The sequence below is a fragment of the Coenobita brevimanus genome, chromosome 44, assembly GCF_032717465.1.
Source record: "Coenobita brevimanus isolate Jiangsu-jjx chromosome 44, ASM3271746v2, whole genome shotgun sequence".
NCBI classification, from domain to species: Eukaryota; Metazoa; Arthropoda; class Malacostraca; order Decapoda; family Coenobitidae; genus Coenobita; species Coenobita brevimanus.
Genome location: NC_136997.1, coordinates 36,853,420 through 36,874,376, shown reverse-complemented (window position 1 = coordinate 36,874,376; position 20,957 = coordinate 36,853,420).

Sequence of the window (20,957 nt, the reverse complement as noted above, 5' to 3'; positions counted from 1 at the left end):
TGGAGAACTTCATTAATAATCACCTCATGGTTACCGTCGTCTTTGTGCTCTCTCTCTCTCTCTCTCTCTCTCTCTCTCTCTCTCTCTCTCTCTCTCTCTCTCTCTCTCTCTCTCTCTCTCTCTCTCTCTCTTTCTCTTTTTACCATCAGGGGTCTCTCCAAATCTGAATAAAAATCATTAGGTGTTAGAAAGACATAATGTAAGGTGTGTGTGTGTGTGTGTGTGTGTGTGTGTGTGTGTGTGTGTGTGTGTGTGTGTGTGTGTGTGTGTTTCCATTATATCTCATGAACGTCAACACGAATTTTCTTAAACCCACACATTATCCGAGATTCAACAAATTCTTCCAAATTGTGTATACTGTACAGGGCGGGTAGCGAACACAGACATATGATTTTAAACAAAGAAGTAAACTGATTCAAATTAGTCTTGATTAAAATTAAATTCGCAGAGATGGTTCTCTTCTGGCACTATATCTGAGCCATCTAATTGCTCCAAAGTCTGTTTGCTAGTAGGGTAGTAGTTGGTGCAACCCCACACTCATTTGACATGTGAACCCGGTGAACTGCAGGCTTGACTTGCCTTTTGCAGTCCACCTTGCTCCTTTTGGGCTATAGGAAAGTAGCTGAGGGACGGTTTTATAACCAGACAGTGGAACCATCCAGTTATATCGGTGCCACCACATGAAGGCGTCCCTATCCAGCACCAAGTTAATACAAAAGAGGGTTAATGAAGATGCAGATAAAAAATCAATCCTCAGTTCATGTCTGAGTAAGCCAGTTCCCCCAGGGTCTGTATGCAGCACTGATATAAAGTACTGTAAAGAACATTGATATAATAAGACATAATAAAAAGTAAAGTGCTAAAACTAGAAATTATGCTACTCTTACATGATATCAGATTCAGCCAGTTCCTGCAGTGTCTGTATACGGTGTGGGTAGACGGGCACGGTAAGCACTGACACAAGGTTGCTCATGTAGGCCGCTGCTAAGATGTCCACAGCCACCCACCAGAAAATCAGCCACACACGCGCCCACGAAAACACCCGCACCCTACTGTCATTCATGGACTGCCCGAGCAGGCCCGACACCACCTGGGAATTTATATGGGAATTAGTAACCTGCTCATTTAAAGTAGGGATTAGAGAAAGTTTAGGCCTTGAATTTTAGGTGAAATTCATATCTAGGGAACTTTGGTGGGAATTTACAACATGGGAAATGTAACCCTCTTGACATCCATTGCCTGATCCAGCACCCTGATCACCGTCTGTACCATACAATGATTGAAACAAAATTCTATAAACATTGCACTAGAAGAGGTCTCCCTTAAGTTAAAGAGATAATGCTTACGTGACATCATTTTGTCATGATTAATGGAGGTTGTTGCCAGAATACCAAATCTTCAGGTTCATTGAGACTGAAGAATCTGTATCATATAATAGTTTAATAATTTTGATGTGATAATTCCGAGTAAATTGCCTCAGCAGTTTGACAGTGTTGTGCAGTTCATTAGAGTCTCAAGAAGGCAGACCCTTGGTTCTTCCTTATGCTTCATTGTCTGTTCATATTTGTCAAAGGGTAGTTGCATGAGACAGTGCTCCTTACCACTGCTTGTGTTCCATAGGCGTCTGGGTGGATTTCACCGGGAGTTGCATATTGCATCACATACGAATATGTCTGCCATCTGATATAATCTGAACTCACGGCAGAAAATCGTGCAAAGAAATTATGGAGATAGATTGATGGAATTTTCTGAACAGAACTTTTAAAAAAGAGAAATGTCATTATCTTTTTAAAGATTTATAAAGTAACTGTGCTCTTTCTATTCTGCCGTAACTTTTGGATCAGAAATATGGAGTTCTGCAGGATTTCAGACTGCAGTATATTACCTGATCCTGACACAGTTCTAGAAAGTAAACTGAGACACAGTAAAATGGTAATTCTGGTTAGAAGACGTAGAATTATGGTTCTCAAATGCAAAAAGGTCATTGAGGCAAACAGGGTTTTTTTCCCTCACACAAGAGTGTAACATAGACAGACGATATATTTCTTATTACAGATAACAGTTAGATAGCTAATACATCAGAGTGTCAACCACACTGAAGTTAGATTAATGTATAACATCCTTGAATTTGTCTGCCTGGGGCCAGACTTACTAATAAACTTATGACCAATTTTTTGTAGTAAAATGGATTCGTTCACGCAGGAAATACAAGGAAACGAGAGTTCAAAGTCTTCACACGTCTTTTGATCTTCGTGCATGGCCAAATAACTTCTCCGATCAAAACCTTCTCGTAACTAGGATTTATTTTTACAGGAAGGAAAAGGGAAAGGAAAGTGCAGAAGCTTTTTGTGTTTCTACTTCTTCCTGCAAAAATAAACTTTTGTTCCGAGAGATAGTAGTAGTAGTTGGCAGAACAGGTAGTAGTAGTAGTAGTTGTTCCCTAGGCAAAACAGCCCCGAGTCCCTAAGGAAGTCCACGGCCGAGACCAGGCTTTCCCACAGAGCTCTCAAGGAGAGTATGTTGTGTAGTTGGCGAAGGCGATTGTGCACAACACTGCCAAACTGCCGAGGCAATTTACTCGGAATTATCACACCATAATGTGCATTGTATGGGGTGCTGTGTTGCATCCTGGACAGGCGTCAGTGACGGAGTCATCCAGTCTCTTCTGATATCTCAAGAGGGCTGGATGATGCCCACATTTCAGCCTGGCCAGGTGGACCCTGTCCTCACGAAGGGGGAAGGATACAGGAGGACGGATATCAGGAGACCGTGCATGCAGCTGTGTGTTGTCTTTAAGTGACTGAAAGGAGCGACGAATGATTTGAGCATGGATAGGCTTCTGGACGCTGGTTTCAGGCGGACGAGGGAGCAGAGATGACAGTATTTGTGTATGATATCGTGTGGTGGGTGTTGTTTTGATGTTCCTTGGTGTGTGTGGATGTGCTGCCATGTAGTGTAGTGGATGGTGTGAGTTTGTGGAGGTTGCGGCAAGAATTTGTGTGCCTCTCATGTCAAGATGATCCTTGACTTTGAGGATTTTGGTTTCCCAGTGTAGGCGGTCTCTAGGTGTATTAGCTGTGCAGCCTGTGATTATTTTTAGGACCTTGTTCTGTATGGTCTGTAGGGTGTTGTAGTGTATTTTAGTGAGGTTAGAAGCCCAAGCTGGGCACCCATAATTCATCACTGAATATAATTACTGTTTGTATACTGTGATGGTGGTTTCTTTGTTGTGTTCAAATGTTGTCTGGTCAAGTGACCTTAAGGCGTTGAGTCTTGGTGTTAATTTACGTTTAATATTTGTGATGTGTTATTTAAATGACACTGATGTACGTTACACCAAGGATTTTGTGTGTGTGTGTGTGTGTGTGTGTGTGTGTGTGTGTGTGTGTGTGTGTGTGTGTGTGTGTGTGTGTGTGTGTGGGGTAGGGGAGTATTGTTTATGGTGAAGTGTGGAATGTGACTGTGCTCTGCTGTCCAGTTTGAGAGAAGTGTCACTGTAGATTTGGCTGGGGCTATTTTGAGTCTGTTTGTGGCGAACCATTCATGTAGTGTGTTGAGGTAAGGTTGGAGGACGTATCCGGCTGTGTTTGCGTTTTGGTGTACACATGTAAGGGTTATGTCGTCCACATGGGAGCTATGTGTATTTATTTCTTTTATTATTTTTTTTAATGCTAGGAAGAAGGAACCAAAGGCCTGAGCCCGCAATCACTGTTCCTTCCAAGAGAAAAACAAAACACTAGAGAGAGCCAAATTCAAGATCCGATCATTTCTAGACGCCTGGACACATTATGTTTTTTAAAGACCTGAGATCATACAAAGCAGGAAATACAGACAGAGGGAGACAGTTCCAGAGTTGACCTGTTGCATAAATGAAGGACTGGGAATAATGGTTAACTATTGCATTAGAGAGTTGGACAGAAAAAGGATGAGAGTTTGCTGCTAGACGGGTGTGTTACTTGTGCAGGTATAGGTTATCGAGTGTAGGGGACAAAACAAATCCTTGGGGGATGCCGTTTGTGAAGTTTCTGATGTTTGATGACTGGCCAGTAAATGTTACCTTTAAACATCTGCCTGCTAAATAGTTTGCCAGCTATCTGTTTGTGTCATTGTGCATGTTTGTGTTGAATATATTGTTTGTGAGGTTTAGGCAGGGGATGGCATCAAAAGCTTTGGTAATGTTTAGTGGGACTAGGAGTGTTCTGTGTTGTGGCCTAGATGAATTGATGCCACCAAGAACTTTCTCTGTAAGGTCTGTAAGAAGAGTGTTTGTGGATGATAGCGGCCTAAAACCATGTTGTGATGGGGCTAGAGGGATGTGAGGTGTAACTAGCTGTAATACCAGTCGTTCACTGACTTTGGAGGGGGTCCAGAGGAGTGTGATGGGACGGTGTGAGGAAGGTAAGGTGGGGTCTTTGTTGGATTTGGGGATTGTGATGATAGTGCCATGCTTCCAGATGTTGGGTAATTCATTGTGTTAGTAGCTGTAGTATGATATGTTGATGAGTGCTTGTATGCCTCGTGGTCCAAGGTGTTTCAGGTGTATGTTGCTTATGTTGTCTGGTCCACAGGCAGATCAGTGCCTAAGGTTGCTAATGATGTGCTTCGTCTGGTTGTGATTGAAAGGTGCGAAGTCTGGATCTGTGGGGAACTGTCTCATGCGTTGGATGACAAGTCGATCGTCGCGATGGGGGTTTAGACGGCTGACATGTGAAAAGTGATTGATGAGAGTGTTTGATTGTTGTTTGGTTGAGAGTATGGCGTCTGTTATTGTGATGGCAGTATGTGATTGCGTAGTGCTGCTGTTGGAGAGTGTGACGCTGTTTAGTCTTTTATAGAGTTTTCTGGTGTTTGTTTTGTGATCATGTGTTTTGAGATAATTATCCCAATTTAGTGTTTGCTGTTCTGATATTTTATTGTTTATTTGCATGTTGACTTCTTGTGTTTGTTGTACGGTGTCTTGTGAATGTGGGGTAGAGGAGTGTTGCAGTGTGTCGTGTTGACTGATGAGGCCTTTAATTTTTGGTGTGAAGTTTCGGTTGTGTCTCTTTCTGTTGCCTCAAGGGATGTGTCTTTTATCTGCATTTTCATTAATTATATTGAAAGTGTGCACAATGGTGTTGATGTTTGTGATGGATGTACTGTTTAATGTTTCAAACTGTTGTTCTGTTTCAGTTGTGAAGGCCTCCCAGTTGGCCCTCTTATAATTTGTGTATGTGTGTCTGTGGCCTGGGAGGAAGGTAGAGTCCCGGAAGATAGGAAGTCAGGTATAATTATTCCCTTGTACAAAGGGAAAGGGGAAAAAGGAGTGTGTGGTAATCACAGGGGCATTTGTCTTCTTAGTATAATAGGGCAAGTGTATGGTAGGATACTTATTGACAGAGTTAGAGAAAGAACAGAGGAATTAGCTGGAGAAGTACAGGGAGGCTTTAGGAAGGGAAGTGGTTATGTAGATCAGATATTCATTCTTAGATCTTTAGTGGAAAAGTTTCTAGAGAAGGGAAAGAAGTTGTATGCGGCTTTCATGGATTTGGAGAAAGCATATGACAGGGTGGATAGACAAGGATTGTGGAAAGTATTAAGAATATATGGAGTAGATGGGAAGTTGTTGAATGCTGTGAAGAGTATGTACGATGGTGCTAAGGCTGCAGTGCGTGTGGATGGTGAACTAAATGAATTTTTCTCTTTGAAGGTTGGGTTGAAAAAGGGATGTGTCATGTCTCCATGGTTGTTCAATCTGTACATGGATGGGGTAATAAAAGAGGTACAAGGTAGGGTAGTGGATGTTGGAGTGGCCCTGGTGAGAGAGGATAGTGTTTGGAAACTCCCTGTACTGTTGTTTGCAGATGATACTGTGTTGTTGAGTGAAACCAGTGACAAATACAGCAGTTATTCCCAGAGACTGACGACATGCATAATTCTCTTCTCTCTCTCTCTCTCTCTCTCTCTCTCCAAAGTGCTGGCACTGATCCTCCGTGGAGCAGCTGCTGCCCCCACGTGGAAGTCAAACCTCCTCATACATCCCTGCTTCTCGCTGTGGGAAGTATCCAGGTCCAACATTGGTGAGGCGCTATCAACCACAAGCGGGCGCCGGTTCCCTACACGGCGTATGTACTGTATTGTACCTGAAGGACGGCCACACAGAAGCAGTTGCTTACCTGTGATCGATGGACCTGCTTCGCCTGACAGACTGATATTAAGCAAAAAAAAAAGCTATATAAAATATGTTCACAAAGGAGAGGGTATTGGCTTAAGCATATGTCAAGGAAAACTGGGTGACCATTCCCAGCCCTCTATCTCTCAGTTACTTTGACATCCTGTATTTCAAAAGTTCTCTAGTGTATTGAAAAAAAAAATACATTTTTCCTATCACAACCTTCTTTCTGATCGTCAGTATGAGTTCCTTCAGGGAGCCTTCACTGGCGATCTTCTCACCTCCCTTTCATATTCAGGGTCATTCTCCTTTCGGGACTTTGGCAAAAGCTTTGCCATTGCTCTTGACATCTCAAATGCTTTTCATCGAGTCTGGCATAAATCCTTAATTTCCAAACTGCCCTCTTACGGTTTTTATCCGTCTGTTTGTGCCTTCATCTCTAGCTTCCTTTCTGGTCGTTCTATAGCTGCTGTTGTAGACGACCACCGTTCGTCTCCTAGAGCTATCAACAGTGGTGTTCCTTAGGGTTCTGTCCAGTCACCAACTCTCTTCTTTTATTCATCATTGACCTTCTAAGCTGTACACTCGCACCAAAAAGTATCGGTGCACACTTAACGCAAAACAATTTGAGACATTGACGATGGCTACTGGGAACTGAACAATGATTTTGTGTCCCCATGCTGATAAACTTGTTCTCTCAAGGATGCAATATATGGGTTGTTTATGACATTTCATAGTCCGTGGTGTTATTATATGCATAGTAAAGAAGTTACAAACAAACCATACCGAGAATTCATGAGCTATAATGGTCATTTCGGATATCATCGTGCCTTACCTGTGCGATACTTTTTGGTGTGACTGTACTGTACATCTAACCCTATCCACTTATACGCTGATGACTCCACCTTTCGCCCTTCCATTCACTTCCTGCAACGTCCGTCTCAGCAGTTACTTCAATGAACAAGGGATGAGGCTATGGCACACCTAATATCTGACTTATTTCATGCCTCTGATTGGACTAGAAGCAATTGTGTTGTTTAATGCATCAAAAACTCAGTTCTTACATCCACCAACCCGGCAAAATCTTCCACAGAAGTACCTTCTAATTTTTAACATCCAGCTCAGTCCTGCATGATCCGTGAACATATCTGAGGTTTCATTCTCTAGCGATTTATCTTAGAAAGTACATATTACCTCTCTTGTCAAATCTGCTTCCAAGAGATTAAATGTACTAAACTGACCCCGTGCCCTCTTTACCCCAGCATAAGTTGTTGATTTTATACACGAGTTTCATTCGCCCTTCTGTAGAGTACAAGTCTCATGTGTGGGGAGGCTCCCCACATACAGCTCGACTCAGCTAGGTGGAGCCAAAGGCTTTTTGTCTCATTAACTCTCCTCTTTCTGGCTCCCTTCAACCTCTGTCTCTTCGCCGCGTTGCTGCATCTTTATGTCTTTTCTATCGCTACTTCAGTAATCACTGCTCCTCTGAATTGTTTGCATTCGTCCACCACTAAGGTGGGTGCGAAGCACCAGTCTACCAACAACTTTCATCCCTTTTCTGGCCAGCTTTCCAATGCAAGAGTTAACTGCTACTCGCAGACCTATATTAATGCAACAGGTCATCTCTGGAACTGTCTCTCTCTGTGTGCTTTTCTTACTGCCTAAGATCTCAGTCTTTCACACGCAATTTGTCCAGGCAACTGGAAATGTACAGATATTGAATTTAGCATTCTGTTATCTTGTGTTAGTTTTTTTCTTCAAGGGGACGATTTGCGAGCTCCTGGCCTTTGGTTCCTTCTTCTTTGCAGAAAAAAAATCATTATAACTGAATTATCGATTGTATGAATATTCATTACATGCAAAAGGAGCAGGGGATGAATGGGCAGAGTTACTGGGGGGGGGGGGGGAATAAGTATTTACTTATCATAAGGTAACTCATTCTGTTTCAAATAAAGTTAAAGTTACTTTGCATTTCGTCGATTAATGAAAGGATTTTAATTATTTAAACAGGACAGATTTATGAATAAAGTACGGTAATTAAATATCATCAATCTCAGTCTTTTCTCAGATTCTTAAATGATAACTGAAATGTTGTCTGGTACATTAAATATTTCCTACTTACTGAATTTGTCGATATTTTTAGGGGACCCTGAACAAATATTGCTGTGTATTTGACCCTGTTCAGTTGGCAAGTATCCTGTGGACAAATTAATGCCATTTTGGAAGCAACATTCCTCCTCTAAATACATAATCGTTAACAATCCTCACTTGTCCAATGCACTGTCTGTATTGCTGGAAACTTCAATTTCTATTGCAGATTGAAGTGACTTTGGATAATGTATAGATACGCCACTTTTACAACTAATTGCATTGTGGTGGAGGAGTGACACGAAAGTTTCCTCACTTGGTATTTTTTTCTGAAGTTAGTCTTCCTTGTTTTTTAAGTAATATATTCATCTTCTCAAAGTAGCAAGACACACTGAGACAAGAAAGATATAAGCGCTTTATTATTATTTCGTTAATTACTTATTGATTTATTTATTAAATCATACCCGTTAGATAAGAAAACCATTTGTGAGTCAGCTCTCTTAAGTTTGTCAGGTGACATTCTCAAAAGGCTCTGACTGAGGATCGCATTCTACCTGACGAGGAGATATTTCGTAACACCTCTTCCTTTGTGATGAATTTTCCAGGTCACACCTAAATAATTTTAATTCTCATGTATGTCACTGACGAAAACTTTGTCGATATTACGACAATCGACATAGCCATTCATTATTCAGTCTTTTATTTTTTCCAGCAGAAGCGTAACTGTCCTGGTGCCAGGCTACTCAATACAGACCTTTAAGGAAAGGCTGACCAGCCTCACCTGTCCCTGAGCGGCATTATGTGAGCAATGAACCCCAACCATCACTCAGATGGAAAACCTTATAGATTCCATCTGGTGGAGCGCCTTAACACACTGGTTCATCCTGTATTATTTGGTTATACGTTTACCACCCAGCGATTTAAATGGTTTCCAAGGTTACCGGAAACCATTTGGCTTGTTACTCAGTGATATATATAACACACAGGAGAATGGCAAGATGTAACAGCAAAATAATTCTCTAAGAACAGGTGCTACGAAACCTCTCATGCCAGCCATAGCACGACCCTGACTGTCTTCTCTCGAGCCAGTATAGTTGGTGGAAGTTACAGGCTTGTCCGCCTCGAATACTGAGGCCTCAGTGCGAATGTCCTTTCTTACTTCACTGCCATAGACTTTCTTTTCACTCACCTTAGCGAATACCATGCATGTTCAGAGGGAGTTTTGCAAGGACGACAACGATAACAATGATGGAAACTTGCTTTTATGTTTTGATAATGACCTGCTGATCTACCTTATGCATAAAAATAGTTAAACACAAGTTAGTAATGTTCATTACCTATATAAAACGCACAACAAAGTAATACATACCTATGATGAAACTATTAAATAACTGAACTAATAAAAACTTCAGGACCGTAGGCCACATCAATCGTAGACAAAAAGCTTTTTTTTTTTTTTTTTTTTTTTTCCGCTTGGATATTGAATGATTAATTAGCATTTCAACTTTTTTTTTTCTTCATCTCTAATTCCTTCACTAGTCTGGCTCTTTGTTGGTATAATTGCTCTCATGCTCATATATCTTTTCATTCCATAAAATTTCTTGGCAGTAACTAGAAAAAAAAATGAAAATGGTTGGGCTACATTTTTCTCGTATATAATAAGCTCCTACTACTGAACTTTCACACACACACACACACACACACACACACACACACACACACACACACACACACACACACACACACACACACACACACACACACACACACACACACTCACACACACTCACACACACACACACACACACACACACACAAACTTCCTTTTATATTGTTGTTTAACTGCCTACTGTTCATATCTAAACACCTTGCAGGCTATTTATTTTTATGTACCAAAAATAATATGAATGTAAACTCCCTTTTTCAAGGTCTTAAAAATATTTATAGGACATGTTTGGTTTTATTATCTGGTTTATTATCAGATTTAATAATTGACGCATCTCACTCACACTGCTTCACTTTCCGTTACGAATAAACAGACATCTATCACCTGATCGCGAATGTTACTAATGTCAGACTGTTATTCTTCCGGCAGCACTGATTGCATACACACTTAATTCAAAAGACCCAACACAGAGAACAGATTGTGTGTTCGATAATGCAGAAAAAACCTGTGTTTTGGTGCGATGATAAAGGTTGTGGTGTTGACTGGTGAAGGTGACATGCGCAGTAGGGGAACTAAAAAAAAAAAAAAAAAATACTTAATGTGTTGACTTGTAACGCGCGTTGTAGGATTATGATAAAGTTCAAGGTGTTTTTGTGATAGGTGTCTGTAGAGGTCTCGTGTAGTGTGCACGGCGCATGTCGTTTGGTAGAGAGATCATAAAGGTTGTGATGCTGGTTTATAATAATGTTCTGGCTTGTGATTTGCGTTCAAGGGTTGTGAAAATAAATATTAATGTGATTGCTGAAGTAGGGGTTTGGCAGTAGGTACATAAGTAGAAGGACCATCGTTGTTGTATGTGAGGATAATGATTTGACACCGTGACGTGCAGACCAGGGAGATCGCAGAGGTCGACGTGTTTACCGAACCTAATGATTTTCCTACTGTCATGCGCAGCAAGGACGTGCTAAAGGTTGATGTGTTGATGGTAATGTGTTGAGGTTGGTGGTGTGGCTGTGGCTGCTTCACTCACCATGTCGCTTCCCGCCAGGCAACTCGGCCTCCTCCCTCTGCTGCTGATACCCGTCCCTCCAGTGGTTGGATTCGGCTCCCTAAGGCTGCCCTCCCTCCTTTCAGGTCAGTCACAACTGTCCGTAATCTCATCAGCTACGGAGAGCTCCCAACAACTTTTCCTTGCCAGTTTATTTCTGTTTATAGCACGATAACATTATCTTGTATCTTGTATGGCAATGTCTTCCAGTTTATTTGGGCGCTTACTACGGGGAAGAAAGACTCAGCCTCATGGTAAATGAATTAAGAAGTGGCTTTTAAAAAGCTTTATTACCCAGAATGATTTTAGAGTAGCATTTATATATGTGGAGGGAAGTACAGCATTATTTGCTCTCTCTCTCTCTCTCTCTCTCTCTCTCTCTCTCTCTCTCTCTCTCTCTATCTATCTATCTATCTCTCTTTTTTTTTTTTTGCATTTTATTGTTCTTTAAGTCACTGATACATTTCTATTTAAGTGTTGTCTCATAATGTTTTCCAGACGTAAACTTTTATTAAATTAAGCGCACAAAAAAAGAAAACAGAGAAGAAAATTGAAATGGAAAACCATGTCTGGATGTGAGAATAATATGCGTATGTAATGAATCCTTCTATCATTATTTCACACGGGATAAAATAAACTAAAGCAAAGACTATAAAACGCCTGACCCCCTCGTTACTTACATTGTCGATCTTGCAAAGTGTAGTGGGGAGGGTATCAGATTATTGAAAAGTTTAGGTGATGCTATGACTGAAAGTTGGGAAACCACTGATATATTGCAGTCATGCAATTTATAGCGATATTTAAAACATGGGTCACAGAGAAGACAATAATGGGGTGTAGTATGCAAAATAAATCGCTAAGACAGAGGCGCATATTACTCGTACCTCTCTTGCAAAGTCTGCTTACAAGAAATTATGTATGCTAAACAGTCTGCGTACTTTCTTTACCCTCGCACAAATGCTGGGTTTATACAGGGTGTTTTATTCGTTCCTGTGTAACAGGGACGATTTTGCTGGCTTCTAACCTTTGATTCATTCTTCTATGCATTAAAAAAAAAATCTATGTAGAGGAATATATGATCCAAAACCCTAAATCTAAGGATCGTATTCTTGTCAGCTTACCGGGTACCAGAGCCTTCTGTATAGTGTCCATCCCTTACCAGTTCACCTTTGCCAAAGGCTGAGATGCTGCAAAATTTGGGTCGTGTGTACCCTAATTGTTTGATGAAACTGTATTGTTATTTGGACGCTGTTTCAGAGTTATCGGTCTTTTTATCGTAGTTATAATTACCGCTGTCCCTCTGGATGAATTTGAAACCCTAATTGTTTGATGAAAATATGTCGTTATTTGGACGCTATTTCAGAGTTATCGGTCTTTTTATTGTGGTTAAAATTAATGCTGTCCTTCTGGATGAATTTGAAAAAAAACTTATGTGTATAACTTTTTTAGTTACGAAGAAAGCACCCAAACATTCCCCCAGAACACTACACGCAGCCAACGATTTATATCCAGGTCCCTATTTACTCTTCTAGGTAACGAACAGACAGGGATAAAGAAGTCTTTGCTCAAAGGTCTTGTTGTGAGTCTGCTTATTGAATCAGGGACTTACTGTTTGCGAGGCGAGCGAGTTTCCAGTTACATCACCATATGAAGTACACTGAACACCAAGCTGTTCGCTAAGCACACAGTTGTAATGTGTTGCTGTTCAGTAAATGTCAGCTATTCTTTCATTGATAACAGTAAAAAAACGCAATGAAGTACTGACCCGAGATGACCAGTACCATGGTTCTTGTCATTATCGCTAGAAAGATCGGTGTTTCATAGCGTTACATAGTTTGAACTTTGAATCCCATGACATTGCTTGACTCCAACATTTTCGCCATAAGTAAAAAAATAGCGTTGTGCACTATCGTTTCAGTTTGGCACCAAATCTTAACCGACAAAGACGCTTGGAATCAGACACGAGCAAGTTGCATCAGTTACCTGTCTGAATTAAAATACACGTCAGTCAAAAGAATGATGGTAACTGGAGCAAACATTATGCAGTTTAATTCTCAACCAGTACTTAGCCTCCCGTACTATCCGTAGGCTATTTAAATCGACAAGTGGGTCTTAGAAAAAAAAACAAAAAACTAATATTTGAAATTAGCATACGAGAAACGTCAAATGACCTTTAAGATACCATGAAAGTGTACTTCATATTCATTTCCAGTAATTACAACACTAGGGACATTTTTCTTTTATTCCAGATTCCAGTACGTAGACTACAGTATATGCTCCTTTGATCTTTTGCATGATTTTTTTTTTTTTTATGTATGATGCTCCTTCTTTCAGTTTCCTGTCAAAACTGAGGATTTGACTGAAGAGCTCTATAGGCAGGTTAAAACCTTCTAAATTTTATTATTCTCCAAACTAGTTACATGCTTTGGCATGGAGTAGGTACACCCGAGGAAACCTCCGCCTTATACACCTGCCTGCCATTTCGGACCTTTATGCGTGAGACTACCACTAGTGAAGCAGTAGCCAGACACTCAAATGTCTGGTACAGTACCACTGTATGGGAGGGGAGAGGTTAAGGGAGGTGAAAGGCTGGGGGAGCTGATAGTTCCTACCCCTCCCTCTTCCATCCCCATCCTTCTCACACAGTTACCACAAAGATGAATGTTGGCTACTGCTTCGCTACCACTTGTCTCACATTTACTATTTCGAAGTGGTGAGAGAGTGTATAACGCGGAACTTTCCTCGGGTGTACCTGATATTTAACAATCGGCCTACCTGAGTCCTCGTCTTCCTTTCTGTTCTAAATTCGTGGACAATACAGTTCTAAGATTAGCCCTGTTATGATTCGCAAAGACACAAGCTGGGATTTTACTTTTTAAATTAAATAGTTATCGGTCAGAAAGAATAGAACAGAATGTTTAAATAATAACTTGGGACCACAGCCACTCAGTCAAAATGCAAAAAAAAAAATAATAATAAAAAATAAATTAACCCTGCATACTAGATAAAAATCATTACTTGATTGCATGAAAAAATTACTTGAAAAGGCAAAAAAAATCGACAACAAAACTATAAAAGGTGGAGAAGGTCCGTCAATCCCAGAAAATTAAAAACGTCACCTTGATAACTAGAGGTTCCTCCAAACAAGAAAGACAGAAAGGACCATCTGCCCTGTGCCTATGGCGAAACCTCAGACGCAGGTCCGCCAGATTCGGACACTGAACCAACAAGTGACGGACAGTAAAGGGAAGGTAAATCCTGCCGTGCAATGTTCTGTCTATATGAGTCTCAGGTTGTATTTATCTATTCTCTTATCGGATCCCGTGCGTAAGACTGTTCGTATATACTACACTGTACATCTGCCTTCATTCATGCAGCATTTAAACACTACATTCAAATTACAATTATTATCAACAACCATCTTATGAAAAAGAATAATTTATGACATTAGCTGTTACGGAGACCAATTTTTCCAAAGAAGTGGTTACATGGTTCGGATACACGGCCCATGCAGTTGTTCGTTTTTTCTCCAGTCGATTTCCCGTAACTGCCCCGATTGTGGTAAGTAGCGAACACCAACGACCCATGAGAGAAAAGGACTTCTCATAACGGTGATACCAGTTTTATAAAATGCAAAGATGGTTCCATGCATAACAGTTCAAATTGGTTACTACATAAATTTGCCCCTTCCAAAATATACTGAACTAAAAAAAAAAAATCTATCAAATTTGTCCTGAAAATAGACTGACTTTTAAAAAAATCAAGAGCCATTAACTCCCTCAGTTCGGTAAAGTCTGTTTCAGTACAATTTTCCTTCTTTCAGACGACTTTATTCAGCTCAGGAGAGGGCTTTTGAACTATAGGGATACATGTTGCATTCAGTAACCTCAGCACTGCTAAGACATCATTTTGGACCTGAATATAAACTGTCCGGAGGCAGCAAGAACAAAATTCAAAAATATGTAATTGGACCGAAGGAGATAATTCCAAAATGTCTGGAAATACTGTGTTGACAAATTTTGAGGTCTTTGAGCCTGGTTTTTAGTGTAATGTTTTCTACGTTTTACCTATCTGTATATTTTATCTACTTTTGACCAGACCAATTAGTCCAGTAAGGGATGGCAACAGGCAATTCACCTTCATAACAACCTCTTCTCTGCCATTATGGTGCCATCCCACCAGTTCACGTTTCCCTCTTTTTATTAAGGGATGGGGGATTGAGTTATCCCCGTACCCTGAAGACTGGGTCTATGAATGTGCGTGGATGTAGTACGATTGAGGCTAAAACGAAGGAGATTGGGAGAATGTTTGTGAGAAGAAAGTTGGATGTGTTAGCTTTAAGTGAAACGAAAATGAAAGGGAAGGGTGAGTCTATGTTTGGAAGTGTGAATGGAAGATTGTCAGGTGTTGATAGAGGAAGGGCAAGCGAAGGTGTGGCCTTGTTAGTGAGTCCGGAAGTACAGCAGTGTGTGATTGAATGGAAAGAGGTGTCATCGTGACTGATGTGGGTGAAAGTGAAATTTGAACGTAAGTTGTGGGTGTTTGTGAGTCATATGGGTCAGGTAATGAAAGGGATGAGGAAGAGAGGGAGTCTTTCTGAAATGATGTTGATGAGTGTCTGCAGAGTTCTGGAGCGAATGTGAATGTGGTAATGATGGGAGATCTGAATGCTAGAGTGGGAAATGTAGCAATTGAATATATAGTTGGTATGCATGGTGTGCCTGGAAGAAATGAAAATGGGGAACGAATGATACGGATGTGCGTTGAGCGAGAGATGGTGATTGGAAATACGCTGTTTGAGAAGAAAGATATTTATAAGTATACATGGGTGAGACAGGAGGGTGGAAGGGTTGTTGATAGAGCTTTGATGGACTATGTGGTTGTGTCCAGGAATGTAATAGGAAGATTGTTGGATGTGAGAGTTCTGAGAGGGGAGGGTGGAGGTATGTCTGACCGCTACCTGGTGGAGGGAAAGTTAAGAGTAGGTAAGAGATGGATGTGAGCTAGGAGGGTTAGGTGTGGCAGGGAGGTTTTGAAGGTGAATGAGTTGGATAAAAGAGAGAAAATGATAGAGTATCAGGAGAAATTGAAAGATGAGTGGAACGCAGTGAAAGATCAGGAAAATGGCAGTGTGGAGGAGGAATGGCAGTTGTTTAAGAGTGCTGTGGTTGAGGATGCAGAAGAGGTGTGTGGTGTGAGAAGTGTGGATGATGGTGTAAGAAAAGGAAGTGAATGGTGGTGCGAGGAAGGAAGTATGGCTGTGGCAGAGAAGAGACGTGCATATGAAGTGTGGCTGCAGAGGAAGGCTGAGGTATCATATGAGAGGTATAAGGACAAGAGGACTAGGGCGAGAAGGGCTGTGCGTGATGCTAAAGTGGCAGCAGATGAGAGGTGGGGTAGGCAGTTGACTGAGAATTTTCAACAGGAATAATAAAATGTTCTGGAAGGAGGTGAAAAGGGTGAGAAGAGGGAGAGTCTGGGAAGGAAGTGCGCGTAAATGCAAAGGATGGAAGGATGTTGATTGAGATGGATGCAGTAAGGAAGAGATGGGTGGAGTATTTTGAAAGATTATTGAATGTAGAGGAGGAAAGGGTGGCTGAGATTGTGGCGGATGGAAGGGTGCAAGGAATAAATGCGTTGGGAGAGTTGAATGATTCTATGACTACGAAGGAGGAAGTGGAGAAGGCAGTAAAGGAGATAAAAACAGGGAAAGCTGCAGGTATGGATGGGTGTGCTGTGGAATGTCTGAAGGGTGGTGGAGCGACTACTGTTGACTGGTTAGTAAGATTGTTGAATGTGTGCTTTGTGAAAGGTATGGTGCCAGTTGACTGGGCAAGTGCTTTTGTGGTCCCGTTGTATAAAGGCAAGGGCGATAAGTATGAATGTACTAACTTTAGGGGTATAAGTCTGTTGAGTGTTGTAGGTAAGGTGTATGGTAGAGTGTTAATTATGAAAGTTAGAGAGGGTACAGAGGGAGTGGTTGGTGACGAGTAGTGTGGCTTTAGAAGAGGGAGAGGATGCGTGGATCAGGTGTTTGCTGTGAGACAAGTGTGTGAAAAGTATTTAGCGAAAGGCAAGGATGTGTTTTGGGCATTCATGGATTTAGAGAAAGCGTATGATAGAATTGATAGGGAGGCTTTGTGAACTGTTTTAAGATTGTATGGACTTGATGGTAGGTTACTAAAAGGGGTGAAGAGTTTTTATGTAAATAGTAGAGCGTGTGTAAAAGTGGGAAATGCTGTGAGTGATTGGTTTCCTGTTACAGTGGGGTTGCGACAGGGATGTGTGATGTTGCCTTGGTTGTTTAATATTTATATGGATGGTGTTGTAAGGGAGGTGAATGCAAGAGTTTTAGGTGGAGGTCTGAGTCTGGTGAATGTTGATGGTGGAGAGTGGAATCTGAAGCAGCTGCTGTTTGCAGATGATACTGCACTGGTGGCTGATTCAGAGGAGAGATTGAGTCAGTTGGTAGAGGATTTTGGAAGGGTGTGTGAAAGGAGGAAATTGAAAGTAAATGAGAATAAGAGTAAAGTGATGAAGTGTACAAAGTTGGTAGATGGTAGGTGGATGAATATAGTTTTTAATGGTGAGTTGCTTGAGGAGGTAGTGTTTAAATATTTAGGGTCACATGTTGCTGAGGATGGAAGAATAGATGCAGAAGTGAAGTTTAGAATGAATGAAGTAGGAAAGGTGCTGGGAAGAAAGAAAAAGGTGTTTTGTCGTTCACTTAGAATAGATGTAAGGAGAAGGCTGTATAAGGGTGTTGTGGCACCGACTGCGTTATATGGGGCTGAAACATGGAATATGGGTGTAGCAGAGAGGAAAAGTTTGAATGTAATGGAGATGAGGTGTCTGAGGAGTATGTGTGGAGTAAAGCGTATGGATCGAGTGCGAAATGATGAAGTGCAAAGGAGAGCTGGAGTGTTTCAGGAGATGGCTGATAAAGTTGAGCAGAGGGTGTTGCGATGGTTTGGACATATGGAGAGAATGGATAATGAGCGATTGGTGAAAAAGATAACTAGATCTGATGTGAGAGGTGTAAGGCTGAGAGGGAGACCACGAATAGGATGGATGGACAGTGTGAAAAGAGCGCTGGATGTAAGAGGGATGTCTGTTGAGTAAGGGAGAGTGGCTGTGCATGACAGAAATGAATGTAGTGAAATTGTGAATGAATAAATGATGACGCAGCCCTGAGGGGATATTCTCCTGCATTGGGTCTGATCAGCTAGTCAGGTCAGGTGCAGGTAAGGGGATGGGTCTATTATGATGTGGCAGGGGTAAACCAGCTCTGCTGTCGGGCCCTGCTGCGGATGTCACTGATTGCACTGCGCCGTTGACCCGTGTGCGGTGTGGTGCGGTGAGGATCTGTCCGTTCTTCCCTTTGGGGCTAAGATGCGAATGAATGTGTTTCAATGGATGAGTAAATGGGGAGTGTGACGTCCTGTCTCGGCTACCTCCCTTTCCTTGCGGGAAGCAGCCTAGGTATATATATATATATATATATATATATATATATATATATATATATATATATATATATATATATATATATATATAGAGAGATAGATAGATATATATATATATATATATATATATATAGAGAGAGAGAGAGAGAGAGAGAGAGAGAGAGAGAGAGAGAGAGAGAGAGCCTCTGTGGTACGGCGGTAGTGCGTTTCGTACACGGATGAACCAGTGTTCGCGCCCCGCCCGGGTAATATACTTTGGGAGTGTTCACCCGGCCACGTACTGCATTGGCGAACATAAGGGGTGCTTTGGTTGAACCAGTGTCGCTTACAATAAAGTATGCTTGCACGCAGTCGGCTTGCCGCGGGCCGATTACATTTAGTTCACAGACTACGCACACATCCAAAGCCACTCCAACACTACAATTACACTTACAAGCACTTCTAACCCTACATACAATCTCTACCAGACAGCCTAAGCCACTTGGCAGAGATACATTGGCTGTATCGTCCCAACGTCGGTCGGGATAGGCCGGTCCTGCAATAGATACTCAAACGGATGATGATGATAATGTTATATAAATAGAGAGAGAGAGAGAGTGATATATATATATATATATATATATATATATATATATATATATATATATATATATATATATATATATATATATATATTTGTGGTAGGTGGGGGCGCTCACCATCCACTCACTCGAGGTAGTGCTGCTCTTGGGTGTCTGCCCTTTCCTCTCCATCCTTCTTTCCTTCCATTCTCTTCTGTCTCCTGGCACTGCATTCCTTCTCTGCACATCCCCCAAACCTGTCATATTTACAGCCACTCTGCGCTCTCTATTTCCATTCATTAAGCATTCAAAATATTTTTTCCATCTGGTCCTTACTTCATCCCCAAAGGTTAAGAATCTACCACCTACACCCTTCACACCATTAAAAATCTTTCCACTTTCACTTCTACAATTCCACACACACACACACACACACACACACACACACACACACACACACACACACTGTTACGGAACAAAGAGAGATAATGGACACTTCAAGTGAGAATACTAAAATCACTACTGTCCCGCAAAGTTCCAGGTTCAAAACAAAAGACTTAGGTAAATTTACAAGTTAAAGTTTAATGCTCAAAATAACAACTAAACATTCAGGACTCGTAAGGATAATGTAATGGCAAAAACAGGTTAAATATATGGTTGACTGCAATAGCTTCTATTAACACGAATTTAGCAAGAACAAATTTATCTAAGTCAGCCCTGATAAATGAGAGAACCGAATAATGCTCAGTTAAAGTATGATATAATATTATTACAGATACAAAACACTACTCACACTGGCTGACATTAAAAACTTTACATGAATCACAAAAAAAACCACCAGGCCTACGAATTAACGCCTTGGGCCATAGAGTACAAGAAAAATGGTAACAACACTTATACTCAAATTATACAGCAGCTAGATGGCTGGAGACTTCTTGAGCACTCACAAAAATAATAATACACTATACAGGGGAGGACAGAGATGTGAACAAAATGAGTAGATCTAAGTAGCAATAATGCAGAGACTGAGCTCATGATACAGGGGCCGGCAGAGCTTGATTCAACTTGCAAGAAGGACGCGCAAATGAGGGCACAGAGGACGAACAGTTGACACTCCTGCTCTGAACAGCAGAAAGAACGACTTACTCTACTATAAGGGGGAGGAGGGGGTAGTGAGGTAGAACACGCAAGCCTGGTCACTATGGAAGCCACGAGGCGAATCGTGATGAAACATGCAGCATACTGTACGTTAGAATTATACAAAGGATGATGAAATCATAGGCTATGTAACACCTCCCCACAAAGAAAAGAAATTTACAAAGGAAATTTCTTATTACTCTAAAACAATCTGTCTAAAGTCTAGATAAGCAATCTGCAATAACATTTTCTTTCCCCTTGACATGTTGTATGTCTAATGAATACTCCTGAAGAAGTAGACTCCATCTTGTCAATCTCTGATTTTTATCTTTAAACTTACAAAGGAATTTCAGTGGGTTATGATTGGTATAAATGACTATGGGGTCAAAACCAGAACACAAAGAAAATGAAAAATGTTGTAAACCCAAAATCAAGGCCAAAAGCTCTTTCTCAACAGTTGAGTAGTTCTTTTGAGGTGGAGTGAACTTCTTACTGTAATAAGATACAGGGTGTTCAATACCCTGATCATCCTCTTGCAGCAAAACAGCTCCAGTTCCTGTATCACTTGCGTCAACAGCCATCTTAAAAGGCTTAGCAAAATTTGGAGTAGCGAGCACTGGCTGATTTAATAGGATAGCTTTAAGTTTACTGAAAGAGGATTCACAGTTATCGGTCCAGACAAATTTAACTCCCTTTTTCAGTAGGTCTGTAAGTGGTGATACAAGAATTGAAAAGGTAAGAAAAAATCTCCTGTAATAACCTACCATTCCCAAAAATCTTTGTAGCTCTTTCCTACTTTTAGGTTTGGGAAGATCACTTATAACCTGAACCTTAGCTCCTG